At 49.2% G+C, this 26,569-nt stretch overlaps 1 protein-coding gene across 3 annotated transcripts in view; it reads left to right on the forward strand.

Annotated features, from left to right (window-relative positions):
- The first annotated feature begins 5,370 nt into the window (after positions 1 to 5,370).
- HAO2 (hydroxyacid oxidase 2) overlaps positions 5,371 to 26,569 on the forward strand; it is a 210,921-nt gene continuing 189,722 nt past the window's right edge. For 2 of the 3 annotated variants that reach the window (XM_085620712.1, XM_085620715.1), the window contains exon 1: positions 5,372 to 5,608. The gene's annotated coding sequence lies outside the window, so the exon portion shown is untranslated. Of the gene's footprint in view, positions 5,609 to 26,569 lie in introns of all 3 variants that reach the window. The other variant, XM_085620721.1, reaches the window with a different exon arrangement.

Raw genomic sequence — 26,569 nt, forward strand, 5'->3', positions numbered from 1 at the left:
CTTTAGGTCTCACCACTACTACAGGAGATTTGTTAAGGGCCACGGCACCATTGTTGCCCCCTTAACAGCGGTGACTTCCAGGAAGCAGCCCAGGAAGGTGATCTGGACCGAGTCCTGCCAGAAATCTTTTGATGCCCTAAAGGCCGCCATGTTCACTGCGCCCATGCTCAAGGCACCCGACTTTTCCAAGGAATTTGTCGTGCAGACTAATGCTTCAGAGCATGGTATGGGAGCGGTACTCTCACAGCTGAACGAAGAGGGCCTAGACCAACCCGTAGCCTTCCTTAGTAGGAGACTACTCCCCAGGGAACAGAGGTGGAGTGCCATAGAAAGGGAAGCTTTTGCTGTGGTCTGGGCACTGAAGAAGCTAAGACCCTACCTGTTTGGGACTCACTTCCAAGTTCAGTCAGACCTCAGGCCCCTCAGAAGGTTGATGCAAATGAGGGGTGAGAATCCGAACTGTTGAGGTGGTCCAGCTCCCTACAGGGAATGGCCTTTACAGTGGAACACCGCCCTGGCACAGAACACGCCAACGCAGATGGTCTGTCCAGGTTCTTCCCCCTTAGTGAAGAGAACTCTCAGGAGGTTATGTAGTTCTCCCTACTTTCAGCTGGAGGGCACATGTGTTAGACTTGGCATCTTTTGGAGTGTTTCCCCTGTCTTTTTGCCCTCTTACCTCCCGGTTTTTGCCAGTGTAGTGCCTCTGCGCACATTCTTGCTGCTGTTCAGTGTTAAAGTGCAAGTGCCTCTGTTGGAAATTGTGTTATGGATTGGTGTTTCCATGATTGGCTGATTTGATTTACTAGTCAGTCCCTAGTACAGTGCACCGTGTGTGCCCAGGGCCTGTAAATCAAATACTGCTAGTGGGCTTAGAGCACTGGTTGTGCCACCCACACAAGCAGCCTGTAAATGTAACTCTGGCGTGCCATTGCAGAGCCTGTGTGCAGTCTGGTACTGCCATGCCGACTTGGCAAGTGTACCCACTAGCCAGGCCCTAATCTTCCCTTTTCTTACATATTAGTCACCCCTAAGGTAGGCCCAGGGTACCCCTGTGGGCAGGGTGCGGTGTATTAGAAAAGTAGGACATGCCCTGGTGTGTAGGGCATGTCCTGATAGTGAATTACTGCCAATTTCGTTTTTCACAATTGGAAGGCTACCTGTTCCCATGGGAGTATGGGAAGTTAGCTTAGAACATTTTATAAACAAAACTACAGCGGGACAAGGTAGGAAAATAAAGTTTAGTATGCCGGAACTCAGAATCTAAAGATGCATCTTTTAGTGAAGGTGATTTTTACATTCTGTATTTGTAAATACCACTTTTAGAAAGTAGGTATTTTCTTGCTCAGCCATCCAGTGTGCCTCTGCTGGGTTTGTGGATTGACTGTCTGGCTCTGGGATGACAGGGGCTGGGGAGGAGCAGTGGCTCCAGAGAGTCTAGATGGGTCAGGGATAGGCTGAATAGACCTGGGCTTCATTTAGAGTATGGGGAGGAGATTTCCTTTCACCTGAATGGGCCTGGTCTGCCTCTGACAATGCTGTCTCCACCTCCTGCCAGGAAGCTGCACCACAGAGGACAGAACTGGTTCTGGCTAGGCACAGACACTCTCAGACACTCTCTGCCCCCAGAGAACAAAGGATTTGGGCTATAAAAAGTGGGGCCCGAACCCCTAAACTTTAGAACTCTTTTGGAACCAAGAAGACTGCCAAAAAGAAGAGCTGGAGAAGCTGTGAGGAGAGACTACCACTTTGCGGTGTGAATTGCTGTGTTGGCCTGCAGTGGCTGCTTCTGTCTTGGGCAGTGAACAGACTGGACTGAACTTTCTACAACTTCTTTATTGAGTTTCTCCAAGGGCTTGACGTAGAGCTTGCTCCCTTTTCAAGAAGTCTCAGGAACAGCAGAGACTTCAAGCTCTTCTACCAGCAGCACTGGGGACTGTGTGGTTTTTGCTGCAACAGAAGAAAAGCAACATGACGCCATCTATGACGCTGCTTTGACTCCGCATCCTGAAGGCACCGCAAAGGGTACCACCGCAACGCCGCACTGCAACCCTGGTCTCACCGATGACGCCATCTGATGCTGCCACCAAGCCACTGCTTGCACCGCGACCTATGGGCACCGCACTTTACACTGCCTCTATGGTATCCCCGATGACGCAATCCACGCCAACATCAACGCCGCTGCTTACACCGTGGTTCGAGGGCACCGCTCGTAAGTTACACGACGCACCGTCCTCATCCCGCACCACATCCTTGGACTACCGATGCCAGCGCCATCGACTCCAGCTCGTCAGCCGACGACAGCGCCTCATCAACGGCAACGCCGCTGCTTGCACCGTGACCTGCCAGCACCGCGATGAGCACCGCATCACTTCGCACTGCAGCCCTGGTCTCATCGAAGCCGCTGGATGACCATCACCGAGCCACTGCCTGCACTGTGACCTGAGGGCAATGCACGCCGCACTGCTGCCCTTCGCACCGCAGTACCCGACGCCTGCCGATGCCGTGCTCCGGACTTCAATTGCGAGGAGTTCAATCTGCAACGCGTGTGACTTCAAGGGCCCAACGACTCCTGCACTGACCTCCGGAACCGATGCCTGCGGACTCTGTGCTTTCAGAGCTCAACGAGAGGTCGCCGACACCCTGCATTTCAGGTACTGTTTTGCGGGTCTTCCCAACACCGTAGCTGGCCCGCGACACCGCGGTCAGCCAGAACTGTTTGGTTTGTTGTTCACAACGCCGTGATAGCCCCAGACGGAGCTATCGACTTCAAGGAACTTTATTTCAAGGATATTTTGATGACTGAAGACTTCTAAGTACTGTATTGTGGATTTTTATCGTTTTTTGTCTTGTCTTAAGTATATAAAAATATTGCCTAATGTTCTAAACTGGTGTGGTGACTTTTGTGGTGCTTACACTGTGTTACTGTTGGTTATGTGCAAATGCTTTACACACTACCTCTAAGATGAGCCTGACTGCTCGTTCCAAGCTACCAAGGGGGTGAGCAGGGGTTATTTTAGGAGTGTAACTCCCTTATCCTGACTAGAAGGAAGTGTCCCTACTTGGACAAAGGTGTAAACCCTTGACAACTAGAGACCCCATTTCTAACACTGATGCATGGGTGGAGCAGGTTGGCAGCCTTGTTTTGCTGTTCAAAATCCACTAAACACCTTGAGCTAATCAATACTTTTCAGCCAACAGCCCTGTGGATTCTGGGACTTGTAGTTTCGCTGTCACTATTGTATGTTTATGGACTCACAAATCCCAGCATACAGGGCGATGTGAGGTTAAATACCAGTGCTACCGATACTGTCCTATGCAGATGATGCAGTTTTAATTGCAAGAACGGGGATAGGACTACAAAGACTTATAACAGCATTTGTCTCTTTTATGGACTCATTACAGCTAAAAGTAAATCAATCCAAGTCTTTCATAGTTATAGCTGGGGGTACTAAAAGAGACAAAGTCCCGCATTTTAGTGCAGATGCAGGAAAATTGAGGTCGTAAACTCTCCCCTATTCAGGTATTCTTTTTGACAAATATCTGTCATGGGCAAAACTGATGGAAGGAAGGAGGTTGGCGATGGAGAGGAGTATCACTGCCGTAAAATCTTTTGCAAAGAAATTGGGCGCCAAACCCCTATTGGCAATAAAAAACATATATCAGGCTAGAGTAAAAGCAGCCGTGACCTATGGAGCTGGGGTCTGGGGTACGGTCGCACCTACACCACTACAAATTATTGAAAATAAATTCCTTTACGAATGTGATCTTACATACAGAACTGACCCTCCCCTACATATCAGATTATCTACAACTAGCCCCACTCCTCCTACGGCATTCTATTTGGAGGAGAGATAAATGACCTCTGACCCAAATGATAATCAAGAGCTGTATAGAGATGGATACATGTAAAAGATCTAAGTGGCTAAGTGATGTGGAGAGAGTCTTAAAAGAGATAGGCCTCCACGAGCGTTTAAAGATCCTCTGGTGTGAGAGGGTGTCCAAGCAGAGAGTTATTGCCATGTTTATGTTGATGGCTGAATATAAGCGTAGGGGATACTATAAAGAGAAACACGCAGCACAGGCTTATTACCTTCGCCCACCACTCATGGAGGGAGATTTCTCCTACCTAGTCAACATAAACAGTGCGCAACACAGAGTCATGTTGTTAAGATTCCGCACCAATATGATTCCCCTAATGTTTGGTGATCCTGAAAAAAAGTATAATCACTCCAATCTGAGCATGTGCCCGTGTGATAATGCGTCACCTCAAACTGAACTGCATTGGGTTTTATTCTGCGGACTCTGCGAGAGTGGAAGGAAACCAATCCTAAAGAAAATGGGCTTTACGCAGGGTCGGGTAGCACTATTCTTTTTAAAAACACTGCTCGACCCTTTGGTTTGCTTCTCTGTAGCAACATTCTCACAGGCCTGCACGAGGAAAAGGAAGGGGGGACATGCAGCCCGGTGAGTTTGTCTCGCAATCCTGCGATATGAAATGCTTTATCTATTTTTATCTTTTATGTATTCTCATCTCAGTCTAGGATTGCAAAGAAATATTTGGAATTTTAAATGATAATATTTTGTAATAATATCTTTTTATAGATGTATTTATATGTGCTTTTATGGTTATTGTTTAATATGACCGAATAAAGCTGATGATTGCTGGAGGTGTCAGGATGATGTGGCCAATCAGTAAGGGTTTCCTAAACACAGGGGTCTGCCTTGGGATAAAGGCGGTAACATGTAACGTGTGCCCCGGTCCATTTTAATCCACCGTCCGGTGAGTATTAGCAGATGGCTCCATGTCACCAGGACATGACGTTTCCAGGCCTACACTTTCTTTTTACCACTCTTTGTTACCAGGTGACCTGAACCAAAACTACATCTCCCAGGATGCAATGATTGGGTAAATGGCAGCTCGGGCTGGATAAGTGACGCTCCAGTGACGTAGACTCGTGAGGTACAAGGTCCTTTATTCAGCATCAGCCGCGTGCCCAGCGCCTCTGCTCCACGAGCCACAAACAGCCTGAAACCGCGGTGATTGTCGCCCATCTCTGAGAGCTGCTGTCCTGTTAAAGTGACACTGCCTTTACATTAGAATATTATTCTGAACTTTTGCTTGGAAGTCTTAAAGCTGAAAGGGCACCCCTCAGTGAACGTGCCTCCTCTGTTTGTACCTAAACACCGAACCCGCAAAGGGCTGCGGGGGGGGGGGACAGGACACACACAAACCAGGAAAGCGTTCTGCCAGTGAGAGAGGCCCGGGCGCTCTGTGCGGGAGGGGGCAGGTGCTGACAGGGCAGCTCACCAGGGCGCACGGGGAGCTCCACCCCCAGACAGAGGTGACCGTGCCCCCCAGGACCCCCTCCTCGCTCTCGGCCATTATCAGCACAAACTCAGCAGCAGGGGACAAAGGGTGGCGCTTTAACCCCCTCCTGGCTGTGCGCTCCGTGCCATAAAGAGGATACAACCCCCCAGCCGGCCCTCTGCGCCACGAGGCTTTCACTGGGAGCTGCTCACTACACCCTGGGGCCCCTGCAGGGCGGCTTGGCGTGGGAGGGGACCCCCCGACCGCTGGACACCGCAGACTGGACGCCTTGGAGGAGAGGTGAGTGCACAGTGCCCCTCTTCAGGGTGGGCACCTCGGCCCCGTCTGAGCTAAAACACATCTCTCTGTGGGTGGCCGGATGGAGAGGGCGACGGGGGCCCACGCACCTGTGATCGACCACTTCAGTACAGCTGCAGCGTTGTTCCCTACCCCATGTCAAGAGGGGGCCTGGGCTTTCAGCTAGCAGAACTAAGCATGTTGGGGACTCGAGTTTGTCTATAACTAAACTGCTCCGATGTGCCAGCTGTTGTTGGTAAACGTCGGTGATTCATTGCAAAGGTACGTGATTCACGTCAATGCATTTGGTTCAAAGTGAATGACGACTACAACCCCCAGAATGCATTAGGCTTTTTCAAGTTCCGCAAAACAGATTTTGATTTATGTCTGTGTTTTATCGGTATATGGTTCCTCCCTCGCGGTATTACCGCGCGGTACACAGACCTTCAAACACAGATGCAACAGAGATGCATTTATTTTGAAACAAAGCGACAAACGATGTACATTCGTATTTTGATGACCAAGAATTAATGATGTTTCCTGGTAACCACAGATGCCGGCTCGTGTCCTTCGTGGCACCTTCAGCTAAACGCGTGGTGTGTTCGGCTCCTGGAGTGTTGCCTTTTTGTACATTTTTTTTCCTCGTCCCCTTTACTCTGGAGACTCGGTGTGGATATCCACTGATGCTGTGGGGCTGATGATTCTGGAGACCTGCTGTGGTTCTGTGCTGATGCTGTGGGTGTTGTTGACTCTGGAGACCTGCTGTGGTTCTGTACTGATGCTGTGGGTGCTGTTGACTCTGGAGACCTGCTGTGGTTCTGTACTGATGCTGTGGGTGCTGTTGACTCCAGAGACCTGCTGCGGTTCTGTACTGATGCTGTGGGTGCTGCTGACTCTGGAGACCTGCTGTGGTTCTGTACTGATGCTGTGGGTGCTGTTGACTGGAGACCTGCTGTGGTTGTGTGCTGATGCTGTGGGTGCTGTTGACTGGAGACCTGCTGTGGTTGTGTACTGATGCTGTGGGTGCTGTTGACTGGAGACCAGCTGTGGTTGTGTGCTGATGCTGTGGGTGCTGTTGACTGGAGACCTGCTGTGGTTGTGTACTGATGCTGTGGGTGCTGTTGACTGGAGACCAGCTGTGGTTGTGTGCTGATGCTGTGGGTGCTGTTGACTGGAGACCAGCTGTGGTTGTGTGCTGATGCTGTGGGTGCTGTTGACTGGAGACCTGCTGTGGTTGTGTACTGATGCTGTGGGTGCTGTTGACTGGAGACCAGCTGTGGTTGTGTGCTGATGCTGTGGGTGCTGTTGACTGGAGACCTGCTGTGGTTGTGTACTGATGCTGTGGGTGCTGTTGACTGGAGACCAGCTGTGGTTGTGTGCTGGTGCTGATGCTGTGGGTGCTGTTGACTCTGGAGACCTGCTGCGGTTCTATGCTGATGCTGTGGGTGCTGTTGACTCTGGAGATCTGCTGCGGTTCTATGCTGATGCTGTCGGTGTTGTTGACTCTGGAGACCTGCTGTGGTTCTGTACTGATGCTGGGGGTGTTGTTGACTCTGGAGACATGCTGCGGGTCTATGCTGATGCTGTGGGTGCTGTTGACTGGAGACCTGCTGCGGTTCTATGCTGATGCTGTGGGTGCTGTTGACTCTGGAGACATGCTGTGGTTGTGTACTGATGCTGTGGGTGCTGTTGACTGGAGACCTGCTGCGGTTCTATGCTGATGCTGTGGGTGTTGTTGGCTCTAGAGACCTGCTGTGGTTCTGTACTGATGCTGTGGGTGCTGTTGACTGGGGACCTGCTGTGGTTGTGTACTGATGCTGTGGGTGCTGTTGACTGGAGACCTGCTGCGGTTCTATGCTGATGCTGTGGGTGCTGTTGACTCTGGAGACCTGCTGCGGTTCTATGCTGATGCTGTGGGTGTTGTTGACTCTGGAGACCTGCTGTGGTTCTCTGGAGACCTGCTGTGGTTCTGTACTGATGCTGTGGGTGTTGTTGACTCTGGAGACCTGCTGTGGTTCTGTACTGATGCTGTGGGTGTTGTTGACTCTGGAGACCTGCTGTGGTTCTGTACTGATGCTGTGGGTGCTGTTGACTCTGGAGACCTGCTGCGGTTCTATGCTGATGCTGTGGGTGCTGTTGACTGGAGACCTGCTGCAGTTCTATGCTGATGGTGTGGGTGCTGTTGACTGGAGTCCCGCTGTGGTTCTATGCTGATGCTGTGGGTGCTGTTAACTGGAGACCTGCTGCGGTTCTATGCTGATGCTGTGGTGCTGTTGACTGGAGTCCCGCTGTGGTTCTATGCTGATGCTGTGGGTGCTGTTGACTGGAGACCTGCTGCGGTTCTATGCTGATGCTGTGGATGCTGTTGACTCTGGAGACTTGCTGTGGTTCTATGCTGATGCTGTGGGTGCTGTTGACTCTGGAGACCTGCTGTGTGTCTGTACTGATGCTGTGGCTGCTGTTGACTCCGGAGACCTGCTGTGGTAATCTACTGATGCTGTGGGTACTGTTGGCTCTGAAATCCGGCTGTGCTTCTGTACTGATGCTGGGGGTGCTGTTGGCTCTGAAATCCGGCTGTGCTTCTGTACTGATGCTGGGGGTGCTGTTGGCTCTGGAGTCCGGCTGTGCTTCTGTACTGATGCTGAGGGTGCTGTTGACTCTGGAGACCTGCTGCGGTTCTATACTGATGCTGTGGGTGCTGTTGACTCTGGAGACCTGTGGTTGGTTGCGTGATGCTGTGGGTGCTGTTGACTATGGAGATCTTCTTCGGTTGAGTGCTTGATGCTGTGGGTTCTATTGACTCTGGAGACTGGCTGTGGTTGTGGTTGTGTACTGATGCTCTGGGTACTGTTGTCTCTGGAGACCTGCTGTGTTTGTGTACTGATGCTGTGGGTTCTGTTGACTTTGGAGATGCACTGTGGTTGTGTACTGATGCTGTTGGTGCTCCTGACACTGGAGACCTGCTGCCGTTCTATGCTGATGCTGTGGGCTCTGTTGACTGGAGACTCGCTGTGGTTCTAAACTGATGCTGTGGGTCCTGTTGACACCTGAGACCTGCTGTGCTTCTGTACTGATTCTGGGGGTGCTGTTGACTTTGGAGACCTGCTGCGGTATTGTAGTGATGCTGTGGACCCTGTTAACACTAGAGACCTGCTGTGGTTCTGTACTGTTGCTGTGGGTCTGTTGTCTCTGGAGACATGCTGTGGTTCTGTACTGACGCTGTGGGATCTGTTTTCTATAGAGACCTGCTGTGGTTCTGTACTAATGCTGTGGGTGTTGTTGACTCTGGAGACCTGCTGTGGATCTGTACTGATTCTGTGGGTGCTGTTGACTCTGGAGACCTGCTGTGGTTGTGTACTGATGCTGCAGGTGCTGTTGACTCTGGAGACCTGCTGTGGTAATCTACTGATGCTGTGGGTTCTGTTGACTCTGGAGATGCGCTGTGGTTGTGTGCTGATGCTGTGGGTGCTGTTGACTGGAGACCTGCTGTGGTTGTGTACTGATGCTGTGGGTGCTGTTGACTGGAGACCAGCTGTGGTTGTGTGCTGATGCTGTGGGTGCTGTTGACTGGAGACCAGCTGTGGTTGTGTGCTGATGCTGTGGGTGCTGTTGACTGGAGACCTGCTGTGGTTGTGTACTGATGCTGTGGGTGCTGTTGACTGGAGACCAGCTGTGGTTGTGTGCTGATGCTGTGGGTGCTGTTGACTGGAGACCTGCTGTGGTTGTGTACTGATGCTGTGGGTGCTGTTGACTGGAGACCAGCTGTGGTTGTGTGCTGATGCTGTGGGTGCTGTTGACTCTGGAGACCTGCTGCGGTTCTATGCTGATGCTGTGGGTGCTGTTGACTCTGGAGATCTGCTGCGGTTCTATGCTGATGCTGTCGGTGTTGTTGACTCTGGAGACCTGCTGTGGTTCTGTACTGATGCTGGGGGTGTTGTTGACTCTGGAGACATGCTGCGGGTCTATGCTGATGCTGTGGGTGCTGTTGACTGGAGACCTGCTGCGGTTCTATGCTGATGCTGTGGGTGCTGTTGACTCTGGAGACATGCTGTGGTTGTGTACTGATGCTGTGGGTGCTGTTGACTGGAGACCTGCTGCGGTTCTATGCTGATGCTGTGGGTGTTGTTGGCTCTAGAGACCTGCTGTGGTTCTGTACTGATGCTGTGGGTGCTGTTGACTGGGGACCTGCTGTGGTTGTGTACTGATGCTGTGGGTGCTGTTGACTGGAGACCTGCTGCGGTTCTATGCTGATGCTGTGGGTGCTGTTGACTCTGGAGACATGCTGCGGTTCTATGCTGATGCTGTGGGTGTTGTTGACTCTGGAGACCTGCTGTGGTTCTCTGGAGACCTGCTGTGGTTCTGTACTGATGCTGTGGGTGTTGTTGACTCTGGAGACCTGCTGTGGTTCTGTACTGATGCTGTGGGTGTTGTTGACTCTGGAGACCTGCTGTGGTTCTGTACTGATGCTGTGGGTGCTGTTGACTCTGGAGACCTGCTGCGGTTCTATGCTGATGCTGTGGGTGCTGTTGACTGGAGACCTGCTGCAGTTCTATGCTGATGGTGTGGGTGCTGTTGACTGGAGTCCCGCTGTGGTTCTATGCTGATGCTGTGGGTGCTGTTAACTGGAGACCTGCTGCGGTTCTATGCTGATGCTGTGGTGCTGTTGACTGGAGTCCCGCTGTGGTTCTATGCTGATGCTGTGGGTGCTGTTGACTGGAGACCTGCTGCGGTTCTATGCTGATGCTGTGGATGCTGTTGACTCTGGAGACTTGCTGTGGTTCTATGCTGATGCTGTGGGTGCTGTTGACTCTGGAGACCTGCTGTGTGTCTGTACTGATGCTGTGGCTGCTGTTGACTCCGGAGACCTGCTGTGGTAATCTACTGATGCTGTGGGTACTGTTGGCTCTGAAATCCGGCTGTGCTTCTGTACTGATGCTGGGGGTGCTGTTGGCTCTGAAATCCGGCTGTGCTTCTGTACTGATGCTGGGGGTGCTGTTGGCTCTGGAGTCCGGCTGTGCTTCTGTACTGATGCTGAGGGTGCTGTTGACTCTGGAGACCTGCTGCGGTTCTATACTGATGCTGTGGGTGCTGTTGACTCTGGAGACCTGTGGTTGGTTGCGTGATGCTGTGGGTGCTGTTGACTATGGAGATCTTCTTCGGTTGAGTGCTTGATGCTGTGGGTTCTATTGACTCTGGAGACTGGCTGTGGTTGTGGTTGTGTACTGATGCTCTGGGTACTGTTGTCTCTGGAGACCTGCTGTGTTTGTGTACTGATGCTGTGGGTTCTGTTGACTTTGGAGATGCACTGTGGTTGTGTACTGATGCTGTTGGTGCTCCTGACACTGGAGACCTGCTGCCGTTCTATGCTGATGCTGTGGGCTCTGTTGACTGGAGACTCGCTGTGGTTCTAAACTGATGCTGTGGGTCCTGTTGACACCTGAGACCTGCTGTGCTTCTGTACTGATTCTGGGGGTGCTGTTGACTTTGGAGACCTGCTGCGGTATTGTAGTGATGCTGTGGACCCTGTTAACACTAGAGACCTGCTGTGGTTCTGTACTGTTGCTGTGGGTCTGTTGTCTCTGGAGACATGCTGTGGTTCTGTACTGACGCTGTGGGATCTGTTTTCTATAGAGACCTGCTGTGGTTCTGTACTAATGCTGTGGGTGTTGTTGACTCTGGAGACCTGCTGTGGATCTGTACTGATTCTGTGGGTGCTGTTGACTCTGGAGACCTGCTGTGGTTGTGTACTGATGCTGCAGGTGCTGTTGACTCTGGAGACCTGCTGTGGTAATCTACTGATGCTGTGGGTTCTGTTGACTCTGGAGATGCGCTGTGGTTGTGTACTGATGCTGTGGGTGCTGTTGACATTGGAGACCTGCTGTCGATCTATGCTGATGCTGTGGATTCTGTTGACTGGAGACCCGATGTGGTTCTGTACTGATGCTGTGGGTATTGTTGACTCGGGAGACCTGCTGCGGTAGTGTAGTGATGCTGTGGGTCCAATTGACACTAGAGACCTGCTGTGCTTCTGTACTGATGCTTTGGGTGTTGTTGACTCTGGAGACCTGCTGTGGTTCTGTACTGATGCTTTGGGTGTGGTTGACTCTGGAGACCTGCTGTGGTTCTGTGTTGATGCTGGGAGACCTGCTGTGTTTTTGTACTGCTGCTGGGGGTGCTGTTAACTCTGGAGACCTGCTGTGGATCTGTGTTGATGCTGGGGGTGCTGTTAACCCTGGAGACCGGCTCCAGTTGTATACTGATGCTGTGGGTGCTGTTGACACTGGAGACCTGCTGTCGATCTATGCTGATGCTGTGGGTTCTGTTGACACTAGAGACCTGCTGCGGTTCTATACTGATGCTGTGGGTGCTGTTGACTCTGGAGATGGGATGGGATGGGAGCCTGGTGGGCTTGAAAGAGCCAGAGGCCAGGGTGGGTTTTGTTCACCAGGCACCCCGCTGCGTGTTCAGCATTTGAATGTTTTCTGAAAGGGGCCTGTGGGGGCAGTGCAGGACATTGTGCTGCCCTCTTTGTGAACTAACACTAGGCGTGAACAATTGGACACAAGTGTTTGTGGTGAGGCCTGGTGCCGGGGTGGCGGCACAGCTTCGGTGGGGACTGTGAGGTAGATATATTCACTGAAAAAACACCAAAGGGTAAAGTCACATTATAGTTAAATGAATTTGTCGGTGTGAACATTAATGAATTGAACTAAAAAGAAAACACAGGAATTTACCAGTTATAGTTAGCAGCACTAACATTAACTTGACCCCAGCCAAGCCCTGCTTATGACCTCGCATCACTCATGACATTTTATGACATCCGTGATGTCATCACTCATGACATCATCCAATGAGTGTGCTTGTTTGTTTTATAGTTTAGATGATGGCGGCTAACTAGCATATTACTTTTCCACGTAATTTTGTATAGCTTGGGTCCAGCTAATGGGTGTAAGAATTTAGAAAAGGTAGCTGCGTCGAGTTATTGAATGCGTTATAAATCTTTGTAACAAGAGGAACTCTGTGCACCAGTAACAGTAGACTTGTGTTCATTACATAATGTTACTTTACCCGTGGGGGGAGGGGGGGAAGGGGAGGGACAGGAGAGAGGAGAGATTCACTGTTATTGGTATAATCTTTGTACAACAATTGCCTTTTGGTTGTTTGGACGCTATCTGATATATGACGTGTGCATTTCAAATGTCGACATTGACCCAGTGAGAATGCTTTCTCTGCTGTGCAATAGAATGGGCACTTGCCCGGTTTCCCGTTTTTTGAATTTTCTTTAATTTTTTTACCCTCCGAGGGTTCAAGTATTTACCTTTTTATCCCCCTTGGGCAATTTTAAAGGAATGTAACACAAGCACTTGCCTGACCATGCTCTCCCTGAGGTTTTTTCTTTAAAACTCTGCTCGCAAACCTATGAGTAGTGGGTTTCAAGAGTTTTTTTGTTAATAATTTGAATGTCACAAAATTCATGAATCTATATTTCTTCTAAATTTATTTATTTTCATTTTACTTACAAGAAAGATTATGAATTCAGAATCTCTTTGCCATGCATCTTTTATGAACATTTCCATTGTTTTCAACTGTGTAACTCGGCTGGGTATATTTTAATGACACCTGTCTTCTATGTTCACAGCATGGAGGAGTAAGCCCTTCTGCATTTTGTCCTTTGTTTATGTAATTATTTTTAAAGGTGATTTGACACAAAGGGTATTCAGATTTGTCTGTGACTAAGCCCGGTATCGGGTGAAACGCGTTGCCGCAAACAAATCTTTCTTCTTACTACAAGACTGTGGAGTGCATGTTTACCTTGGATTTATGTTTTTCCAGGGACTCTTTGTACATTTATTACGGGTCCAGCACCCATATACTCGCACCAGCCCCATGAGAGTGAATGTGACCGGTGAGTTTGCAGGACTATATATATATTCACTGAAAAAACCATAGGTTTCAGGGACGTTATAGTTAGTTGGACATTTGACTCATATAAAACCAGAGAAATCCACCCGTTATAGTTAGTTGAGCTAACTATAACTCGCGTGCCCGCAGTGCACTGATGATGATGTCACATATTACATCACTCATGACATGGTCAGTGACATCACTGATGACATCTCAAATGACATCACTGATGACATCATCCAGTGAATGTGTGTTTCTGTAAAGTTAAAATATTTCACATATATATCTATGCCAAGCTGTATTGAAGAAAGAATGAATTTACAAGTCCCTGAGTGGATTATTTAGTAGGTGCGTGCCTGACTGTATAACTGAGTGATTGAACATGTGTTACTGAATGTATGGGTTAATGGCTAAACTGTGTGAAAGTCTGTATTAGTGTCTCAGTTGGTGTATAAGCGGCTGCATGGGTTGGTGAGTAGCTACATGAGTGTCTATATGAGTTATTGATTTGTTGTCTGAGTATCTGTATGAGTGCCTGAGTGTCTGTGTGGGTGGGTGGGGGGTGTGTGATTCTGTGCATACATGTCTGAGTGGGTGATTCACTGGTTGTATGGATTCAAAAGTACATCTGGGAAGGGCTGTATGGGTGAGTTAGTATGTGTATGGGTGTGTTGGTGAGTGAATGAATGTCTCACTGGTATATGTGTGAGTAACTACATATGTTTTAAGGCAGTATATGTGAGTGTTGGAGTATATAAATGACTATACGTGAGAGTAAATTATTTGAATGAGTGGGTGTATAAAAGTGTCTGCTTGTATCAGTGATTGTATAAGACAGTAAGTATGTGTTAGTATCTGCATAAATAAGTCATGTGGTGTGTGTATAAATAACGCAGTTGGTCTGTATAACTGTATACATGAGTAAATGGGTATGTGATAGATTCTTTGCATGACTGACTAGGTGTGTGAGTAACTCTATGGATGAGTGGCGGACTGTATGTATAGGTATACGAGTGCATATTATAGTACTGTATTGATGAGTAACTGCATGTATAAGTGAGTGGATGTGAGTGTACACCTAGGAAATAGTGGGTGGTATGTAGTTTCTGGCATTGTTGTGTGTATGGTTTGAAAAATAGTAATCTGTATTTTAGAGTGCTTGTATCAAAGTTTATATTAGGCCATCAGTATGTGCATCAGATTATCCGGTGGATGATGCCATCAGTGATGTCATTTGAGATGTCATCAGTGATGTCACTGACCAGATCATGAGTGATGTAATGTGTGACGTCATCACCAGTGCATTGCGGGCACGTGAGTTATAGTTAGCTCAACTAACTTTAACGGGCGAATTTCTCTGGTTTTATGAGTCAAATGTGCAATTAACTATAACGTCCCTGAAACCTATGGTTTTTTCAGTGAATTTCTAAGGTTTTTTAAATGCTAGTTCCTAACTATAACGTCTGTTAAACCTATGGTTTTTTTCAGTGAATTTCGAAGGTTTTTAAATGTTAATTTCATATTTTAATATTTATAAAACTTATATTTTTTTCTATTTTTTTGGTAATATTTTGGAACGCTATTATCTTTTTTGTTTTTAATTTGAAAAATATGTAATGTTTTATATCTTCAAAAAAAAAGTATGTATATTTGTATTTTTATTTTTTTGTTGAGAAAACTGAAGTCCCGTACCAGTAGTGTACCAAGCTCCAACAGCACACCTATCCTATCCGCCATATTGCTAAACTCGTAAAGGATGTGCATTTCGTATCCGACGGATTCGTGGCACCGCGTCCCGCGTAACATCATATACGTATGTGGTCGTGCCAGCTGCTACTTTGCTATGCGACGGGTACGCAGTACCAAGCTGCGCCTTACGTCATGTACGTATGGGGTCACGTTCACTGTGTGTTGCGTATGCGACGAGTGCATGCTGCCGGGCCCTTTGTTACGTCATAGACGTGTGGTGTCGCGCCGGGAACGGAATTCCCTCATTTGTTTTTCGTCTCAAAACTATATCTAAATAAGTTTAAAGTGTATATGAGAACAAGCGATAATCTAAAATATTTTAAACACTTATATATTTCTAACTGTAATAAACATATATTATGGTAATATTTTCTCAAAATCGCGTTGGCTGCGGCCCCCATGCTCGCTCGCTGCGCGATTGCCATGTGACCTTAAAGAAAAGCATTTGATTGGTTCATAACATTTCCCATTGTAACAGTTGGAGGACCCCACCCATTTTCGCCATTCTCTACAGCGTTTGATGAGAGACTCCTCTTCTGCTTACAGAGCTTTTTTGAAAACTTTTTGCTATGTACACATATCTGACACTACACACGACATGCAACAATCATCAATATTCATGCTCTGTAAAGCAGCCTTCCACCTGTGATAGCCATGCATCTAAAAGCTACATAACAGAACTTTTCCCCACTGCCAGAGGTAACATGGTTGCATACGCTGTCCACAGCACAATGTAATGTGGTACGGCCCAGGGGCAGTATCATGCATACATAATGAACACACGGACACAGATAGATAGTGGAAGTGGGTACGGACACGTGCGCTCGACTCCTTTTTATTACCAGGGTCACATATCCAGTGACGTCTGTGCTGGATGCGTGTGGGGTGAGTGTAAACCAGCCTTCAGGGAATGGTTGCTGCTAGCATCCACTACAACAGTAATCATTGGATCACACACACAGATTCAATAATAAAAGGGTCAATAGTTTGTGCTGCAGTAAGGTAGGGACACTAGATGTGAAATAATACAGAAAAGATTCTATCGTAAAACAACCATAACTTGTGGTATACTGAGATACAGGCAGTAGATCTGAAATAATACACAAAAAGATTGTATCTTAAAGGGTCCATCAGGTCTAGTGCACTCAGATAACCACATCAAAAGCAATCAGCATGTGCACAGCCAACGATGATGTGTGCTGCGGGCGGGCCGTACTAGGAGCAATGTCTGTTTCCTACAACACCACATCATCTGCAATAGCGACTCGATCTGAATTGTAAACACTGCTGTCTGCAGTGTAGGCCAGAGAGCGGTCAGCAAGGGCCCACAGCCACGTGGCGTTGACTTGAGCTGCCCAGTTTGTCATACGCGAAGCAACAAAAACCGTGTGCGGACCCTGTGATTATGCGTGGTGCGGACAGAGCGCACTAGAGCAATGTCTTTTGCCTACAGGACTGCGTCCTCTACAATAGCGACTCGATCTGAATTGTGAACACTGCTGTCTGCAGTGTGAATTGAAGGCAATAGTGAGCACAGTCATCCATGAATACTTTTTCTCACGTCCTCTTCACAAAATACAACAACATAAATTACACAAAACTCTGCAATAAATAAATCAAAACACTTCGAACTGCGATCTCTGCTGTCCACAGTGTAGACTGTTATTCAGTGTTCTTTATCACTACCAAGAAGAACTTGGTCATTGTACTAGACCTATAAGTCATCTTAAAAAATGTCTTCAACCAAGTATACTAAAAGGCTATTGTGTATATTTCAATAGACGTTGTAGTTAGTTGCCTACTGGATTCTGTAATTAATCAATCCCCACTCCATCTGAATTGTGAGCCCTGTTGACCGCACTGTAGGCCAGAGGCAGTTGTCATTAACGCCTCACAGCCACGTGCCGTTGGATTCGCAAGCACGCAGTTGGTTGCACCTGATCAGAGGGGGAACACAGAAATCATCACAAACTTTAACTTCTGACATCCTCAATCACAGAATCAAGACCCCGTTTCACTGTTCAGACCTGCTGTACCACGGTGTACTCCACCGACTTCAGTCACCCAACCCCAAAAATCATGTGCAGCAGTTAGCTACGGAAGCACAGAGTGTGATGCACCTCAACGGAGGGAGTTCTGTGAATACCAAGCAGCAAGTAATATCAGACATTGTCCATTTTCAGATCAAGACACCGTTCCACTGTTGGGACCTAGAGTTGGTTGCACCTGGTCGAAGGGACTACCTTCATCTGCACTCTCAGATACAGTTCTAACATCTTCCATTGTGGGATCAAGACACCGTTCCGCTGTTGGTACCTCTTCGACTACTGTGTTAGTAGTATACAGAGCACTTCACGGTGCTGGGCCTCAGGCTGGGCGCTGTCTGCCTGTGTCGCGGTAGCCAGCGTTGATCTCAGGAGCCTTCCCAGGTCGCAGACCTCTGCCCAAAAGCTTCCGCCGGCACGTAGTGGACCCTCTTTCACATGCAACGGTGTCGAAAGGTGAACTGTGGGGCATATGTGCGTTGCAGCGGCCATGACGGTTTCTGGGTAGCAGCAGGCTGAGAGCATTATTCCCACAGCCACTTTCGCTCACGGCGTCAGCCTCATGGCGGTGTAAGCTGCGCAGACCTGACAGACTTGTTTGCCATTTCGGAAGAGAACCACACCCAGAGAAACGTGCCTTTTATTCATACCCCTACGATAGCCTTGTGTACGCCGAGCCAGCCCACTACGCTAAAGATTTGGGGGGGGGGCACGTACGCACTATGTTTCCGTAATCTTCCCTACTGACTGTACTATCATGGTTGAGTCCACTGTAGACTTCACTCAATAGACCATCAGTGTATGTTGACATGTAAATGTCTGTGCTCTGCATACTCAAGTCTCTCCGGCACATCCCCTCAACACTTTGCGTTGTATACTTTTATAATCGAGAATCACTTGCCACCTTTGCACATACTTTGCTCCCATCTCTCCCCGCATTCTGCATTGTGTGGCAGAGGTGCCATGCCATGTTTGGTTTGTGTACATGGCTAGCCACGGTTCCCACAGTACGTAGTGTCGTTGTGTCTGCTAGGTGTACATGTTGTTTGTCATGTTGTATGTGATTATATAAGGTAGCGCGTTTATTTACGAGCAGTGGTTTCTCCCATTTACATATCACTATCTTAAAGAGGATACAGAAGTTTTTCTCACAGGTGAAAAGTGAGACCACAATGGCAGTCATTCATTACTATGCAAGAATGTCCAACTGCACGACGCTTCTAAGCTTACAGCCCCCAATCTTGCGTGCTTTCTTAAAAGCACGCCAACTCCCACAATCAGACCAACATTCACGCAGCTTTCTAACGGCAGTTATCTGCTTCTCAATAACATGGACTGCTACGCAATGTGAGCTGGCATACCGTATGTCCTTACTGTTTCAAACCGGATAACTTCCTCTGGCAATCTCTATTCCCAGCCACACAAAGTAACTCCCAAAGTTCAACTTGGCCTTCAATACCTACTTTGAAAACAGATTTTATTAAACGGAGCAAACTGAAAGTGCTTTTGTTTCAAACAAAAGTGTCCCTCACTTCTCCAAAAGTAATTTATCGACTGCAGATAGCACGAACTTCAAGTTAAATACACTCCCTTTAAATATGAACCTCCCATTTATTATTTATTTATTTTATAGAACTTATAATGCGCAACAGCTACTCGCAGTGGGTTTCCCGGCGCCAGGGATAGACTAAAGAAGAAAAGAGAACACAATACTATGTCAGCACCAGCTAAAACAACAAAAAAGCTGTTAAAAAAGCAGGGTCTTCAGTTTTTTCCGGAAACCAAACAAATTGGCTTCCAGCTTAAGGGCAGTAGGCAGTGTGTTCCAGAATTTGGGTCCCAGATGGGAGAAGGACCGACCACCCATTCTTACAAGTTTAAATCTTGGGACAACAAAATCGCCATTTGCCGAGGATCGTAACAAGCGGTTAGGTTTGTAGGCTTGAACAAGACTCTTTAAATATTTTGGGGCCACACCATGTTTGATCTTAAAAAGATAGCACAAGGCCTTAAATTTTATGCGGCTAGGGATTCTCAGCCAATGCAGATCGCAAAGGGCCTGTGCAGCCGAGGATCTCCGCGGTAGATTGCAGAGAAGTCGTGCCGCCGAGTTTTGTACCACCTGGAGTTTATTCAAGGCGAGATATAACTAACGCTTGTACGACAGTTCTCTGGGTGGAATGAGGAAGCATCCACAAAATTTTCTGAAGCCATTACACTTTGTGAATTGTTACACAATTTTCAACACATCTGACATTTAAGGTCCGGCACACTTTTTTAACATTGTCTCCTCCGGCCTTCTCACAGGCTTTCAAACTGTTTTTAGTCTAATACCAGACTTCATTTATTTGATCATCTCTGGAATAACAGCAACAGTGCCCATAATTCTCGCTCTGTTTGCGGCCATCCTACTACTATTTTAGCTTGTTCAAAATGGCTACGCTCCCTGTGGTAATAAGCATGTCCGACAGAATATGCCTCTACGCGAAGCTACATCAATACCATGAAAAAATGGAACAACTTTTCGGCTGCCTGGCTCTATCTATCATCGGAGCCAGCTACAACATGACATTTATTTACACATATACAATCTGCGTGCAACCATCTTTTTATTGCAAAACTTGCCCAATCAACTGGCAAATGGATCTATGCCTTGCCAACATCCCAGCAAATGCTCCCGATATCCAGCAGGTAATGGAGTATCTTGAAAACCATGAACTTGATTGTTCGGGCAGTGGAGCAATGGCGGATGCAACGCAAAAAGGTATCCTGGCTGAATGGGATTTCTGCGCAGCCGCGAAACATCTCCTCCTGATTGCCTGCCAATTCAAATTGCCGGTCCAACATTCGAGGAACATTACTGTCCCTTTGAGGATATGAATTGGATCGCTTCGCTTTTCTCACACAATGGCAACAATCGCCTCTTGGAACTTTACACATCTCAAGCCACTGAAGAACTTCAATCTCCAAGACTTGTAAGAAATTCAATTTATTCTTGGATTGATTTTTTTTCCAACTTTTTTGACTTCTTCCTATTAAATTTTTTAATGCACTTCAATTGAACTATTTTCATATAATAACTTTCTAAGTATGCTTAGGCATTTGAACTCTGTTTTCATTATTGGCCCTTACCTCTCCACACTAACCAGGGATAGATGATGTATGGCCTATGCAAATACGCTATTTACTTGCGAAATTAGCCTAAACCCGACATCCATTTTGAAACCATATCTATTCTTTGTACACACGTCTCTCTGCCTGCCACTTATCCACGAAGCCCTTTCACACAAATTAGCTCATCCTCAGCCCCTGCTCACAAACTGGCGATCAAGATCAAACAAGCATTGGCATAGCCAATAGGTCTCGCCTTTGGGACCTTATAATAAGTGTTTAGCCATGCAACAGTTGCATAACTAAATACTTATAAGGTCCCAAAAGCGAGACCTATTGGCTATGCCAAGCGGCCGTGCGGCCGCAAAAGGGATCGCGATCAAACATCAAAGCGGCCGTGCGGCCACGAAAGTTAAAGTAATCGCGGTAAAAGCGGGGCGCGCGCCCACGCACATGCACTGTAGCTCTAGGCTGGCCTGGTAGCACTTTTTGGAGCCCTCTCAATAAGTCTCGTCAGACCAGCGCATGCGCTGGGTCAGGCGAGACCTAAAAACACGGCATTGTTTAGGAACTGGTTGGCACAGTTTGGTAATCTTATCCTACCTTAATTTTAATTCTACAATTTACAGTCATTCATGTCTAATAGGTATTGTTTATGTCACACGGAACTGTAACATGTATTGTGGAATTGACTGTTGCAGAAGCTTAGCTTTGAATACAGCAGAAGCGGTTGGAGTTTGCCTCAGCTGGATGCCTTAGCTCTTGCACCAGTGGGTCCATTTATGGCACTTACATAAAGACACTTTTTATATAACTTGCAGACTCCATCGCTTTATTACACACAGCCACTTTCTTAGACCTACCTGATTTCACCATTTGTCTTCTGTGGCATTGCAACCTTCTGCATTATATTCCTCACAATTATTTCTTTATTCCTGCTTGCTAAAACACTCCATTCGAGTCTTCAGACCGGTAGCCGTGAGTAGTTTTCAGTTGATCAATTCCATTGAGATTATCTGGTAAAACAATAGCAAGCTGGAATCCCACACGCTGCCACCAATGTGAGAAGTTGGCCTGATATAAGCTGTCCTCTAGTTCGAGTGGGCACCTTGTATCAGTCCAAACAACCCCTTATTGATGATAGGTTAAAGACAACCTTTATTGAAAGCTATCCTAGTGGTAGCTATGGAGAGCAGCCTTCAGGCTAAGTCTTGAAGGAATGTAAAGCAGCTTGTTTTAGCAGTCTATAATCTCTTGAATGACCAAATGAAAGAACAACCACACCAGGTATATATTTAAAATATATGAATTTAAGATCAAACACACCCCTCTAGTCTATTTATGAGCACAAATACACGTTTGGGCCCTAGGGGCGTACCAAACCATACACCAAAAAAGTGGTATAAGAACCACGACTGAACTAGACACAAGGCCCAGAGCCTGTAGAATCGCTGGGACCCCAAGGAACCACCCAAGGTAGTGATACGGGGGCCGTGTGCAGTGTGTAAACACAACCGCGGGGTCCCGTTAGCTTCTAGGGGCAATGTGGCGGTTGGAAATTTAAAGATTAGGGACACTTAGAATCGTGTTAGGACCAAACCCTTTTGGACTTAGGAAGTTCTAGGGCTAGCACCCACAGGAGCACCGGAGTACTTGTGTTACCTCATTCAGGGAAGCCGGGTGCATAGGTGTCTTTTGGTGTCGGGTCGCGTCGTCGATTTCAATGGCAGCTGGCGAAGAAGTGCTGCTGCCGTGAAGAGAAGAAGTGTCCGAAGAAATCCAAACCAGGATCTAGGATGTAAGGAACCTGAAAGTTGAGGAGTCAGAGTCTGGGTCACTTGCCAGTGACCGAGGGTAGGATGGACCAATGCCCACAGATGTCGGGTGCTTCAGGTGAGTTGATGGGTGTCTTGACTCTTCAGCCTTGAGATCCAGGAGGCGTCGACGAAGTCCATGAGCCGGATTCAAGCTGGCCCACAAAGTCTGTCGAGTGCTGCGGTATCGGCGACCAGAATGGACCCAACAAGCCTTGGCAACGGCAAGTCTTGTGGAAAGAGAAGAAGGACGTCGGTGCAGACCAGCAAGGTCTGAGGGACTCACCCAGCAAGGGTAAGTCGGGGCACGTCTGGAGCAAGCAGGAAAGCCCAAGCAGAAGAGGAGTTGCCTTCGTGGGGACCCACTTGCCAACGGGCTAGCGATCACGAAGGAGCCTCGAGCGGTCACACTTGAAACTGGCCCACGGGTCACTTGTGGAGTGGAGGCCAGCAATCTTCGGTGCAGGAGGTGCTCAAGGTTGGGGCTACTTGGAGCCCAAAGCACAACGTCAAGGAAGACCAGGAAGATAGTGTTGCTGCAAAAGTTCAACGTATCCAGGGGTCACGGTTCCAAGTCACCCACAATAGCCACGGGCCTCAGCTTTGCTGTGGACTAAGGGTAGCCTCGGGGAAGTCTGGAAATCAACCTCTGGTGATGCAAAGACTTTGGCGTCTGGTGGGAGCTTCAGCGATGCAGACTGGTCAGTTGCTTCTTTGGTGCCTGCCAAGCAGGGGAGTCACTCCTTGACTCCAAGGGAGATTTCTTCCGTCTTCTAGTCGAAATAGAAAGTCGAAGGTCCAGGATATATGTTGCAGAGTTTCATCCAGGGTAATCTAAAGTCGGAAGGACTGGGTTCCCATACTTATACTAAGTTTGGGGGTTGGACATACTCTAGGGACCCACCTATGGGAGGGTTTGGAAAGAGGGGTGGTTACACCCATTTCCTTTGTCCAGTTTAGCACCAGAGCAGGGGCTGGTTTGAACTGGACTATTTACAGGGACACCAAGTGTGCCCCCAGTGCAGGACTTTAAAGCACCAGAGAGTGCTCCCGCCCAGCCCCAATACACATCTGCCTGTCTGGGGAGGTGGTCACACCTCCCTCGGACAGGAAACCTATTGTCCTGGCCTCCCCTACCGGAGTTTCGGTCAGCAGCAGGAGGCCAGACCTGTGTCTGTGGCAGAGGCATCTGTTTTGTGATGCCAGGGCTGTAGAAAGTCCTACCGGGTTAGACCAGTGTGAACATGTCTCTCCCTCTAGAAGGATGGAATGCTACCCCCGCCGCCAGAACTGGCGGGGGGTAGAATTCCAAAGCGTTTGACACCAAACACGACATGTTTCCGTGCAGCCATCCCAAAGTTAGCATTTACCGCGAGGTTATAATGCACTTAAGAGAATATGGTCAGGCTGCACCACAAACCGCATCAGAAGAGGTACTCCGAACGCTGCAGAGGGGCTCTGCTCATGCAGGGGCACCCTTTCACATAAAAACCAAGCACTCTGTCTTCAGGATTGATAAGGCCTGCCATAGGAGTGACTTATAGGTTTTATATGTGTGCAATGGTAGTGATTTAGGTAACCTATACCACTGTAAGGGGTGCAAGCACACCCTTACCCAAGCTGCAGTAGCAGACCTGTGGTGCCATTTTGGAGTGCTTCCCAGGAGTAGCATAATACATGCTTCAGCCCCTGCTAGGCCTCTGATGTACCTATGCCCTAGGTACATAGTATACCATATACTAGGGGCTTATAAGGCACTCCAGAATCCAATTCGCTATGTACCTAATGTACATGCAAACCATTTTAGAGAGGATTAGCCAGGCCCCAGCCAGACTAAGGTCGAAAAACAGTGAAACACCAGCAAAAAGTGGGGGTACCCATGTGAAGCAGATCCTACTCTCCTACACTCTGTGTCAGGCGGACCCCGTTCACCACCTCAAGTGTGTCAGGTGGACCCCGTTTACCGCCTCCTCTGTGCCAAGTGGACCCCGTTCACCGCCTCCAGTGTCTGTGTCAGGTGGACCCCGTTCTCTGCCTTCTCTGTGTCAGGTGGAGCCCGTTCACTGCTTCCTTTGTGTCAGGTGGACCCCGTTCACCGCCTCTTCTGTGTCAGGTGTTCCCCTTTCACCGCCTTCTGTGTGTCAGGTGGAGCCCGTTCACTGCTTCCTTTGTGTCAGGTGGACCCCGTTCACCGCCTCTTCTGTGTCAGGTGTTCCCCTTTCACCGCCTTCTGTGTGTCAGGTGGAGCCCGTTCACTGCTTCCTTTGTGTCAGGTGGACCCCGTTCACCGCCTCTTCTGTGTCAGGTGTTCCCCTTTCACCGCCTTCTGTGTGTCAGGTGGACCCCGTTCACCGCCTTCTGTGTGTCAGGTGGACTCCGTTCACAGCCTCCTCTGTGTCAGGTGGACTCCGTTCACAGCCTCCTCTGTGTCAGGTGGACCCCGTTCACGGCTTTCTTTGTGTCGGGTGGACCCCATTCACGGCTTTCTTTGTGTCAGGTGGACCCCGTTCACGGCTTCCTATGTGTCAGGTGGACCCCGTTCACCGCCTCCTATGTGTCAGGTGGACCCCGTTCACCGCCTCCTATGTGTCAGGTGGACCCCATTCACCGCCTCCTTATGTGTCAGGTGGACCCCGTTCACCGCCACCTATGTGTCAGGTGGACCCTGTTCACAGCCTCCTATGTGTCAGGTTTTCTCTGTTCACTGCCTCCTGTGATTCTGGTGGACCCTGTTCACCACTTCCTATGGGCCCCATTCCCAGCCTTCTTCTATGGACCCAGTTGCTATGTTTTAGGTGGACCCCATTCACCGCCTCCTGTATAAGGGTGACCCCATTCACCGCCTCCTATGTGTCAGGTGGAGCCCGTTCACGTCTCCTGTGTGTCAGGTGGACCCCGTTCCCGCCTCCTATGGACCCCGTTCCCGCCTCCCATGGACCCTGTTGACCGCCTCCTATGGACCCTGTTGACCACCTCCTATGGACCCTGTTGACCACCTCCTATGGACCCTGTTGACCGCCTCCTATGGACCCTGTTGACCGCCTCCTATGGACCCTGTTGACCGCCTCCTATGGACCCCATTGACCGCCAGCTATGGACCCCGTTGACCGCCAGCTATGGACCCCGTTGACCGCCACCTATGGACCCCGTTGACCGCCACCTATGGACCCCGTTGACCGCCTCCTATGGACCCCGTTGACCGCCTCCTATGGACCCCGTTGACCGCCTCCTATGGACCCCGTTGACCGCCTTCTATGGACCCCGTTGACCGCCTCCTATGGACCCCGTTGACCGCCTCCTATGGACCCCGTTGACCGCCTCCTATGGACCCCGTTGACCGCCTCCTATGGACCCCGTTGACCGCCTCCTATGGACCCCGTTGACCGCCTCCTATGGACCCCGTTGACCGCCTCCTATGGACCCCGTTGACCGCCTCCTATGGACCCCGTTGACCGCCTCCTATGGACCCCGTTGACTGCCTCCTATGGACCCCGTTGACTGCCTCCTATGGACCCCGTTGACTGCCTCCTATGGACCCCGTTGACTGCCTCCTATGGACCCCGTTGACTGCCTCCTATGGACCCCGTTGACTGCCTCCTATGGACCCCGTTGACTGCCTCCTATGGACCCCGTTGACTGCCTCCTATGGACCCCGTTGACTGCCTCCTATGGACCCCGTTGACTGCCTCCTATGGACCCCGTTGACCGCCTCCTATGGACCCCGTTGACCGCCTCCTATGGACCCCGTTGACCGCCTCCTATGGACCCCGTTGACCGCCTCCTATGGACCCCGTTGACCGCCTCCTATGGACCCCGTTGACCGCCTCCTATGGACCCCGTTGACCGCCTCCTATGGACCCCGTTGACTGCCTCCTATGGACCCCGTTGACTGCCTCCTATGGACCCCGTTGACTGCCTCCTATGGACCCCGTTGACTGCCTCCTATGGACCCCGTTGACTGCCTCCTATGGACCCCGTTGACTGCCTCCTATGGACCCCGTTGACTGCCTCCTATGGACCCCGTTGACTGCCTCCTATGGACCCCGTTGACTGCCTCCTATGGACCCCGTTGACCGCCTCCTATGGACCCCGTTGACCGCCTCCTATGGACCCCGTTGACCGCCTCCTATGGACCCCGTTGACCGCCTCCTATGGACCCCGTTGACCGCCTTCTATGGACCCCATTGACCGCCTCCTATGGACCCTGTTCACCACCTCTGGTATTCACCCTCCAATCACCCACCCCTTCCCTCACCGCACTGACCCCTCCAGCTCCATCCCAAGGGATCACCCTTCTCCAGGGGCCTCCTGTGCGGACGGAATTCCACGTCACCTCCTTG

The sequence above is a fragment of the Triturus cristatus genome, chromosome 8 (genome assembly GCF_964204655.1).
Source record: "Triturus cristatus chromosome 8, aTriCri1.1, whole genome shotgun sequence".
NCBI classification, from domain to species: Eukaryota; Metazoa; Chordata; class Amphibia; order Caudata; family Salamandridae; genus Triturus; species Triturus cristatus.